We start from the raw sequence: 10008 nt of genomic DNA, 5'->3' as shown, positions 1-10008 counted from the left end.
TGAGGGTCCCAGAGAGGTCGAGCAGGGATCTGGAATGCGTTCTGATGGCGAGTACGAATTTGTAGGATCTCAGGAGCAGCACATCACTCGAGTAAAGGCTGGTATCAGTAAGCGCTCTGGTAGTCATGGGGCTCGGAGGCAATGTGAAGGGTTATTGTCTGATGAATATTGTATTTGTAGGAATTGTGAGAACATAGTTGAAGATGGGTGCATCCAAAGATATCAGTCCAACATTAATATCGATATGGACCAACATCCGTTGAGTGATTACCACTCATTAGTGGATAAGGTCTTAAACCAGACAGAATGTTGGGTGTGCTCACAAGTACCTCAAGGACAGAGTAAGTCAGGATTAGTACCATACCCTTTAGCAATAGATGAGTTACTCGAATTATGGGGTGGGAGACCGGTGGACAAGAAATTCAATATCTCTAGGCCCCCTAGCTTGAAGCTCGACCAGTACAACATAGATAGTTCCCTGTTGTGTTTCAATATTTTCAATTACCGAAAACCAGGAAATTGGGAAGTGACGTGGAATAACCAGACAATGACTTTTTCACACAGAGCTGTTAGGATTCCTATCGACTCTGAACTTCTACGCAAGATAGCCAACAGTGGAAAGTATTTTCGGTATACGTATACATGTGGAAGCAAGACCATGTGGGTTGGAAAAGTATCGTCAGGGTACTGTGCCCATATCATCCAGCCCGATACTTGTACTGAGCAAATGAGAGAACTAGGGATTGGTTTCTTTACCTGGAAAGTTTGCAATATGGATGTTACATTTTGTCCTCTATGTTCTCCCAGATGATGCCTATTTCATATGTGGGAGGAAAGCGTACAAGTGGCTTACTCCGAGCTCTGAGGGATTGTGTTATATTGGGAGAGTACTACCAGAGGTCATGACCATAACCCACGACAAAATGAAAGACGTTCACCGCCACGCTCAGACTCCTTATACTCATACTCACTATGAACACATCATCAAGAGACACCTCATAGATAGGGCAGAGCACGCAGCCTCTGATTTGATCCATGAATCCACCGGGATTCAGTTCCTTCTCGCATTAGATATTACCCGTACTGCCAGAGGAACTATAAATTATAGGTACATCCATGCGCTAGCGAACTTGATAGACAATATCACCGAGATGTATGATGACACCTTCAGGTATACGGGAAGGGAGTTACAAGCCTACAAGAAGGAACTGATCCAGCACAGAATGGTCCTTAATTATGTTACAGCCGTGACAGGTGGGTACTGTGTTACTCTGGCAACTCAATATGGTGTGAAGTGCTGTACATATATCACGAACAGCACTGATGACCCCACGGAGATCATCGATCAGACGATGGACGAGATCTTGCAGTTGAAGTGGGAGTAATGTTTGAAGAAGGAAAGAAAGACTCTGTGTTGGGGCACGCTTAAATAAAACTTAACTTTTAATTAGAATAGGATAAGAAAGTAACACATAGACAGACACACACATATATATATATATATATATATATATAACCATAGGAGAAGAGGACAAATGAATCTGGACCTCTCTCTACTTTTATCATTGGAATCTGAGAATAGATTCTGACAAAATTTAAAATTTAAAAATTACAAATAAGAATTAAACATTCTCAATTGATGTAACAAATGAGGTGACAGTGACACCTTAGATGAAAATATAAAGGATTATTTTCTACATAAGGGAGAAGGATTTCTAATATAGGTCACAATGGCAATTGATATGACAACAATTTTTTGGATAGATTAGAAGTATAAGTCCATTGTCCAATGCCAATTGTGATGAATGTATCCTGGTATCTTTGTGGCAGGTGAACTGCTAATTATGGGTTTCTGATCAATGTGTGGAATAATAGATGCAAGATGTATAAATACTCTGACACCAGCATCAAACATCAAATTGGCATAGAAGCGGTCCGATATTTTCTTGAAATGGCTGGTAACAGTGAGTTTCATGACTTATTAATCGAACTTCTGGAATTTGTTCTAACAAGGAACTATTTTACCTTCAATGACAGGTTTTACCTCCAAACTCGTGGCACGGCGATGGGCGCAGCATGTGCCCCGACCTATGCCAACCTATATTTGGGTTGGTGGGAGAGGGAAGTTGTAATGCATCCGAACAATGAAAAATACACACGGCATGTAGTGGCGTGGTGGCGCTACATCGATGATATCATTCTAATATGGGAAGGTGACCGAAAACTTCTATTAAAATTCATTGAGGAGTTGAACACCAATGAAAACAATCTCAAGCTCACACACCACATCAGTGAGGTGTCAGTATGTTTTCTAGACCTCATCATTTCCAAAGCACCCAATGGTCAGATCGAAACCGAGCTCTACCGGAAAGAAACATCTACCAACAGCCTGTTACATCAGACAAGCGCGCACTTTCCCCCTACAGTAGAAAATATTCCTAAGGGGGAATTCTTACGCTTAAAAAGAAACTGTTCAGACTTATCAACATTCTCACAGAAAAGTGCTGAATTGACAACCAGATTAAGGGAACGTGGCTATAGTCACAGGTCCATCAAAAAAGCCAAATGGCATACCAGCCGAACACTGAGCGATAGTTTGATCTTCCCACATACCAAAATTGGCACCACATCAGGACAGGACAACAAACTCAGGTTTGTTGGGACTTTTTGTAGAGAATGGAGGGAAATACAGGATTCTATCAACAAACATTGGCCAATATTACTCCTGGATCATGACCTTGCAGAGACCATAGGACAAAAACCCTCCATGAGCTGGAGAAGGTCCAGAAACCTCAAAGATAAACTCACCACCAGCCACTTTACCAAAAATCCCAAAAAACAATCAACCATTAAGGGCTCCTTTCCATGTGGGACCTGTAAAGCATGCCAACATATGACTAAGACCACATCTGTAATTGACCGATATGGAGAAGAAAGACTAATCAATCAGTTCATTAACTGCAATGCAGTTGGGGTCATATATTGCATATCATGTAGTTGTGACATGAAATATGTGGGCATTACTACCAGAGCCCTTAAACAACGCATTTTGGAACATGTGGGTTCCATAAGAAATGCACCATCAGACATGCAAAAAATGAAAAAACTGACGTCAGTAGCACGCCACTTCCTAAATCATCATCATGGCAATCCTAAGGAATTAAAAGCCTTCGGATTAGAAAGAATCAATTTAGGAATACGTGGAGGAGACTTGATGCAAGAATTATTGAAACATGAATCCGAATGGATGTTTAAACTGGACTGTCTTGCACCCAAGGGTATGAATGAACACATTAATTATGGAGTCTTTATGTGACTCTTATCAATCCACATATCACTAAGGATTCACAAATCATTAAAAATTCTTTAATTCAATTTGTACTCAATTTTTAACTCTCTTCATCTGCTACACAATCATACACGTTATTCCACAATTTTCTCACTCACACCATTATCTCACATCATTTTATATTACAATCTATACTCTAATCTAAGTCCCCTTCCCTGGCCCAATTCACTTTACCTTCCCCCTTCAACACTACTCCTTTAGTCTTTTTTCTCCATACTAACTCACTATCCAAACCCCCCCCCCTCCCCCCCTTCCCCCCCCCCCTCAACTAATCCCCAATGGTTTCACATTACTTACCACTACATTTCTCACCTATCCATCTTACATCACTCTCATAATTACCCTTTCCATTACCATCCCTTCCCAACCTTCTTTACTATGTAATCAGAGATAATTTTCCACCTCAAGATATAACAAAAGAGAAAAAAATCTATTTATTTTCACATTCATCCAACCGGTATTTTAGGAATTAAAATCTATACCTAGTTGATCTCTTTGTCATTTTCTAAATAGTATCTGGCATGATATCTTTGCCTAATTTAATGTCAAGTAATCACATCAGTCCAATAAATCTCAGCATCTAACCTTACGTCTTTTTATTTATTCTAATTCTAACCTTTATGTATTAATTTAATTTTATATACTGAAACATAAACCCCGCCCATTTAGACCATTAAGTGAAGGCATCATTTAATTTTAATTAGGATCTTACCATGATATTATTTATACATGCCAATATCACACAAACTTTATCTCTCTTAATTAGTTTATAATCAATAGTTTATTCATTTTTATTTTTATTATTATTTTCAATTTTTTTATTTATTTTTTTATTATTATTTTTTCAAACACTAAACATACATGTGATCGACATTAAGATCAAATCAGCATTTAACACTCCCTTCTCCAATAGGAAGTGACCTGACTTCACTATCATACGCCCCTCATACTAACTGTGAGCAGCATCAAACATGTGGCTAGGGCACTTCCGGTCACGGAGAAAATACTCAGGTTGTGGTCCCATCACCATGACTACCAAACAGGAAGTGAGGTAGTTTTGTCGGTCCACACCCCCTGCAATCATTCCCCAACACAATCGGAAATGATGCGTCTGATGGCACTTCCGGTTACGGAATCAACACTCCGATTTTAACAGATCTACTTTGGTCAAATAACAAGTATTCCTCATTACCCACTCCACTCCTGCATAAACAATCCAACCCACTATGACTACCCACAGAGCGTCATACACAATCCGATTCTGACGGACACGCGCCACTTCCGGGTTTCGTAACCGGAAATGACGCGTCATTACAGCATGCGTGTCATCGTCAATCTCTCGAGAATGGGCCTCCGGTCACAGGACTCATACTCTGATTCCAGTGATCCTACGTAGGCGATATTATTGATTGGTTTTTAACAAGTGTACCTTGGTTCCAATTCGGAATCGCTTTAGACATATTAGCTTTTACCACAATACATAATATCACATCACTTCCGCCCTTTCGAAACCGGAAGTGATGCATATAGTATGGCATGCACATCACATGATGTACACATATCTTAATGTGATTGGTCCATAAACGAGACCACTCCCCCCTTTTGGCTTTAAATAGATAGCTGTCCACTATCATCTCACACAGTGAACAAGCCACCCCAGGTGAAACGGCCGTCTGTGTTATGTGGTGCTGAACAGTGCACGGTTCAGCCCACCGACTTTCTTGGTATCGTATCATCCATATTAATTTTGATATTTATTTGATCTACTATCAGGTAAACTGCTAATTTATCTTTTTCTGTCATTTTGTTTTTGTTATGCGTTAACCAGTGTGATAAATCATTAACGTACTTTATTAACAATATTCAATCCTCCTTTTTCACATCTTCTATATCAGTAAAATTCTTGTATGATTCTGGGATCCTTATCTTAGAACCTTGATTATATAAAGAAACTTTAAGATACCTGTGTAATTCCACACTAAATTTTCTATTAAGTCCAGGTAACCCACCTCTCCCATCCACTGCCCATTAAAATTTATGGTGCAGTGGACAACAAGGGGCGGGCCCTGTACTTAATTGTTTCCTATACCTTACTTATTCAGTACTTATTCATCCAAAATGCCAGTCATATGAATTTCGGTTATACAACAATTACAGACAGACTGTGCATCTCAATGGATAGCAATAGTACTCTTTTTGGTATGTGCCAATAACCGTACACTCTCTCATTCACAATCTTTGTGATATTACTGCCATATCTCTCTGGTTACGCCCAACCTCACCTGATCTTGGAAGCTAAGCAGTGAAGAGCCTGAATAGTACCTAGATGGGAGACTACTAGGGAATCTCAGGTGCAGTAATAGATATCTGTATCCTTATGTGAAAAGCAGAGGTGTTGGAGCAACCTTTGACCCTACTGATTTTCATACCTTTTTTCCTCTCTTCAATTGTCTGATCTCAGACTAGTCAAATTTATCACCTACCTGTTAATAATTTTAGACTGCTATCCGTTTATACAAAATCGAAGTGTCAGAGTATTTATACATCTTGCATCTATTATTCCACACATTGATCAGAAACCCATAATTAGCAGTTCACCTGCCACAAAGATACCAGGATACATTCATCACAATTGGCATTGGACAATGGACTTATACTTCTAATCTATCCAAAAAATTGTTGTCATATCAATTGCCATTGTGACCTATATTAGAAATCCTTCTCCCTTATGTAGAAAATAATCCTTTATATTTTCATCTAAGGTGTCACTGTCACCTCATTTGTTACATCAATTGAGAATGTTTCATTCTTATTTGTAATTTTTAAATTTTACATTTTGTCAGAATCTATTCTCAGATTCCAATGATAAAAGTAGAGAGAGGTCCAGATTCATTTGTCCTCTTCTCCTAGGATTATATATATATATATATATATGTGTGTGTCTGTCTATGTGTTACTTTCTTATCCTATTCTAATTAAAAGTTAAGTTTTATTTAAGCGTGCCCCAACACAGAGTCTTTCTTTCCTTCTTCAAACATTACTATGTACTTTCTGACTCTGGGTGCACCACCAACAATAACAAATCCTTGAATACCGTTTACAGGCATCTCTTATGCAAATGCACTGTTGGTCACAAGGGACAAATTTGATAAAGAGCCCGTTTTAAAAAGATTGAATTTAGTCCTGTGCGGCACCAAATTAACCCTTTTTCAGTTGAAGTGGGAGTTCAGGAGGAAGCACAACTTTACCTTAGCGGCTGTGGGTTGAACCCACGCAAATGGTTCTCAGGGTTAGGAGAGTGGGCTCAAAATGTCATTATGAGTGTGGGGAAGTTTCTCTTTTGTATCCTGGGAGTTATCATAATTATTGGTCTGATATTCAGGTGTGTTCGAATTCTAACGCAAGCACAGAACAAATTTGATGAGTCTAAGGAGCGAGAGCGCTGTTACAGCAGCAGATCTAATTTATGACCCCTCAATAGAAACTGTGATAAGATAAGGATTGTAAAAATGAATTTCATGGCCTGTTTCTTTCACCTGTTTTTTTCTCTGTCTCCCCCTCTGCCCAGATACATCCAACCGGAAAAGACGTCAACCCTACCCAAAATGTTTATGTGAATTTATTTTTATATATGTGTCTTATCTTCATCTCTGCAACCTGCAGTTAATGGCACACAACCAAAGACCCTTGGGGATTGCTGCATCCTTCTGTAGTCAATCATAGCGCCAGGTGATTCTGTTTTTTTATTGTAATGGCACACATAGTCGACAGGTGATAGCCATATATACTAGCACTCACATATGGTCCCCCCTCCATGTATCATCAACTAAATGTGCACCCCATTTGTTGGAATAAGAAGCCGAAAAGAGCTCGGTAGTTGCCGAAAAGAGCTTGGTAGTGTTTGTTTGCCCATTTACAGACCCTTAATACATGATGAGAAGGATTTAATGTATATTTTGCAATACCTCGAAGCTTATTTAGAACATATACAGCATGATGATACATGCCCCTCAGACATGGATTCATACATACATGCTTTTTGCTATCCCACTAGGTTATACTTTTCCCACCTACAACTCTCCCCCGATCATCCAAGCTTCTGTACATATTGTATAGGAAATATTTTTCTGTTTATTGATTAGTTAGTGGCAGTTATTGATGACTGCCAAAGGGCGGACTGTCGAAGTTGGAAAATATTTCAGTGCACACATCACGTCCAAAATACACACAGATGGCCTCCATGTGTGTACTTGTTCTGCTGTGTGTGCGCATATTCACAATTTGCGTATGGTCGCTCCCGCGGTCTTGAGTATTAGTGCGTGGTATGAGTATTTACGGTAGTATTTGTAATCGCATGGAAAAGCCATAAAGACAAATTACATATGTAATCCAAATAGTGCACAATGTACACATAGTCTCCCTGCACCACACCAGCAAGTTACACTTGTTTAAATGGTATAAGAACAAAGGGATTCACCTTTACAGGATAGGAGGGGACAGAACTAGGTTATAAGGTGGTGTTTGGTATCCAGCTGTAGTGTATTTTAAGAGCAATATTCCGGTGTTAGTTTGCAGAAGATCGCACGCTCCTGAGGATAGTTATGCGCAGGAGCAGAAAATAAATATTAACTGTATTTACTGTACACTTGATATGCGGTGGGAACCCAGAGGATAACATCTGCAACTGCACCTGGACCAGACATCGCCCACCTATTCAAACTGACCTATGACCTCTACTGTACTGTAAATGACCATCCCTGTGTCCAATGGACAAAGAGATTACAAATCCCATTGTGTTAGGTTTTGGACAAATGTATAAATAGCCAGCTGCAGGCCAGGTCACTCTCACAAATCTCTGAAGATCATCTACCTTGATGATTGAGGACCAGACCGGGAAGCACAGGCGAAACCAAACGTATGTACCATTGACTGTAGCCTTTTTCTCTAATTGTATTGTATTATCATTGTAACCCCCTACTAGTAAAGATAACCGTTGTGGGTTGGACCTCAACATAGTTTTTGAATTACAATTGGTGTCGTGTCCCGTTTCCTTGCTAAGGTTAAAAGTGTATTTACAGCCACTCGGGCTGCTGCATTGTGCTAACAGCGTGCAGGCCTGTGTACGCAAACTGTGTAGTCACTACGCCCTTTCGGTGTACGTATGCAGACTGCGTACACTGTACGATCTTGTGTACGTAAGGTTTGTGAACAATATAAGGGTGAAAGGTTAAATACAGCGGCCGCTGCGGCTCAATATTAAAGTGTATTAAGTGTGTTTAAAGTATAGCTTTTTAGTCCTGTAAGTAAATCAACATTTACATAGGTAAGTATGTGTGAGTGCATAAGTGTTTTTTAATAAATGTTTACTTTCAAGGTGTGTGTGTTGTGTTTTTATTTGGGTATTTTTGTTGTTGCAGAACTACAGGTACCAGTGGGCCCGTTATTTCCCTGTATGCTGGTACTTGTGGCTCTCCAAGTACCAGCAAGCGGGGGAGGCTTGCTGTGCCTAGTAGTTTCTAAAAAAAAAAAAAAAAACATCCTTTTTTTACACACTTATGGCTAACAGCCCGACACCCACCGCCCAGGGGTGCTGGGGACAGCCTCGGGCTTCACCCCTGGCCCTTGGGTGCCTGGAGGGGGGGACCCCTTGATTTAAGGGGTCCCTACTCCTCCAGGGAACCCCGGCCAGGGGTTACTAGTTGGGGGGTAATGCCATGGCCGCAAGGACCAATATAAAAGTGTCCCCCGGCTGTGGCATTATCTCCCTGGCTAGTGGAGCCCGGTGGTGGATTTCAAAATACGGGGGACCCCTACATCTTTTGTCCCCCATATTTTTGGAACCTGGACCGGACTAAGAGCCTGGTGCTGGTGAACCCCTGTCCAATTTTTCCCCCAGTATTTAAACAACCAGGACTGGCTCAAAGTGCCCGAGGCTGGTTATACTTAGGTGGAAGGACCCCACGCATTTCTTTTTTAAAATTTTAACCCATTCACACCCTTTTCCACACATAAGCATGCACGGATCTCACTGATCCGTGCATGACTATCACAACACGCCAGCAAGAAGGTCTATTTGAAAGCTCCATTTTTTTACGAATTCCATGCTTTACCGACAGTGTTTGGCTATTGGGGATAATTCCAAGTTGATCGCAGCCGGAAATTTTTTAGCAGTTGGGCAAAACCATGTGCACTGCAGGGGAGGCAGATTTAACATGTGCAGAGAGAGATAGATTTGGGTGTGGTGTGTTCAATCTGCAATCTAAATTGCAGTGTAAAAATAAAGCAGCCAGTATTTACCCTGCACAGAAACAAAATAACCCACCCAAATCTAACTCTCTCTGCACATGTTACATCTGCCCCCCCTGCAGTGCACATGGTTTTGCCCAACTGCTAACAAAATTCCTGCTGCGATCAACTTGGAATTACCCCCACTGTCAGAAGTGACTGAGAATACAAATTCTTAGTAAATTACCGAGTTCTATTAAACAACAGCTGTGTTTGACCGATGGTCTATTGATCCTTATTTGTGTTGTCGGCAGTGTATCTCAATATGAATAGCCCCAACACTGCCGAGATTTGTGTTTAGTAAATTCCCGAGATCACACTTAGAAAAAAAAAGGCAACTCAAATGAAATTGGGACCTTAGTAAATATACCCCA

At 40.4% G+C, this 10008-nt stretch overlaps 1 pseudogene; it reads left to right on the top strand.

Annotated features, from left to right (window-relative positions):
• The first annotated feature begins 5593 nt into the window (after positions 1 to 5593).
• Positions 5594 to 5712, top strand: LOC135053678 (5S ribosomal RNA; annotated as a pseudogene).
• Positions 5713 to 10008: the final 4296 nt, after the last annotated feature.

The sequence above is a fragment of the Pseudophryne corroboree genome, chromosome 2, assembly GCF_028390025.1.
Source record: "Pseudophryne corroboree isolate aPseCor3 chromosome 2, aPseCor3.hap2, whole genome shotgun sequence".
Taxonomy (NCBI): Eukaryota; Metazoa; Chordata; class Amphibia; order Anura; family Myobatrachidae; genus Pseudophryne; species Pseudophryne corroboree.
The sequence above is the reverse complement of the archived record's forward strand: the minus strand, read 5'-3'. Positions and strand labels throughout refer to the sequence as shown.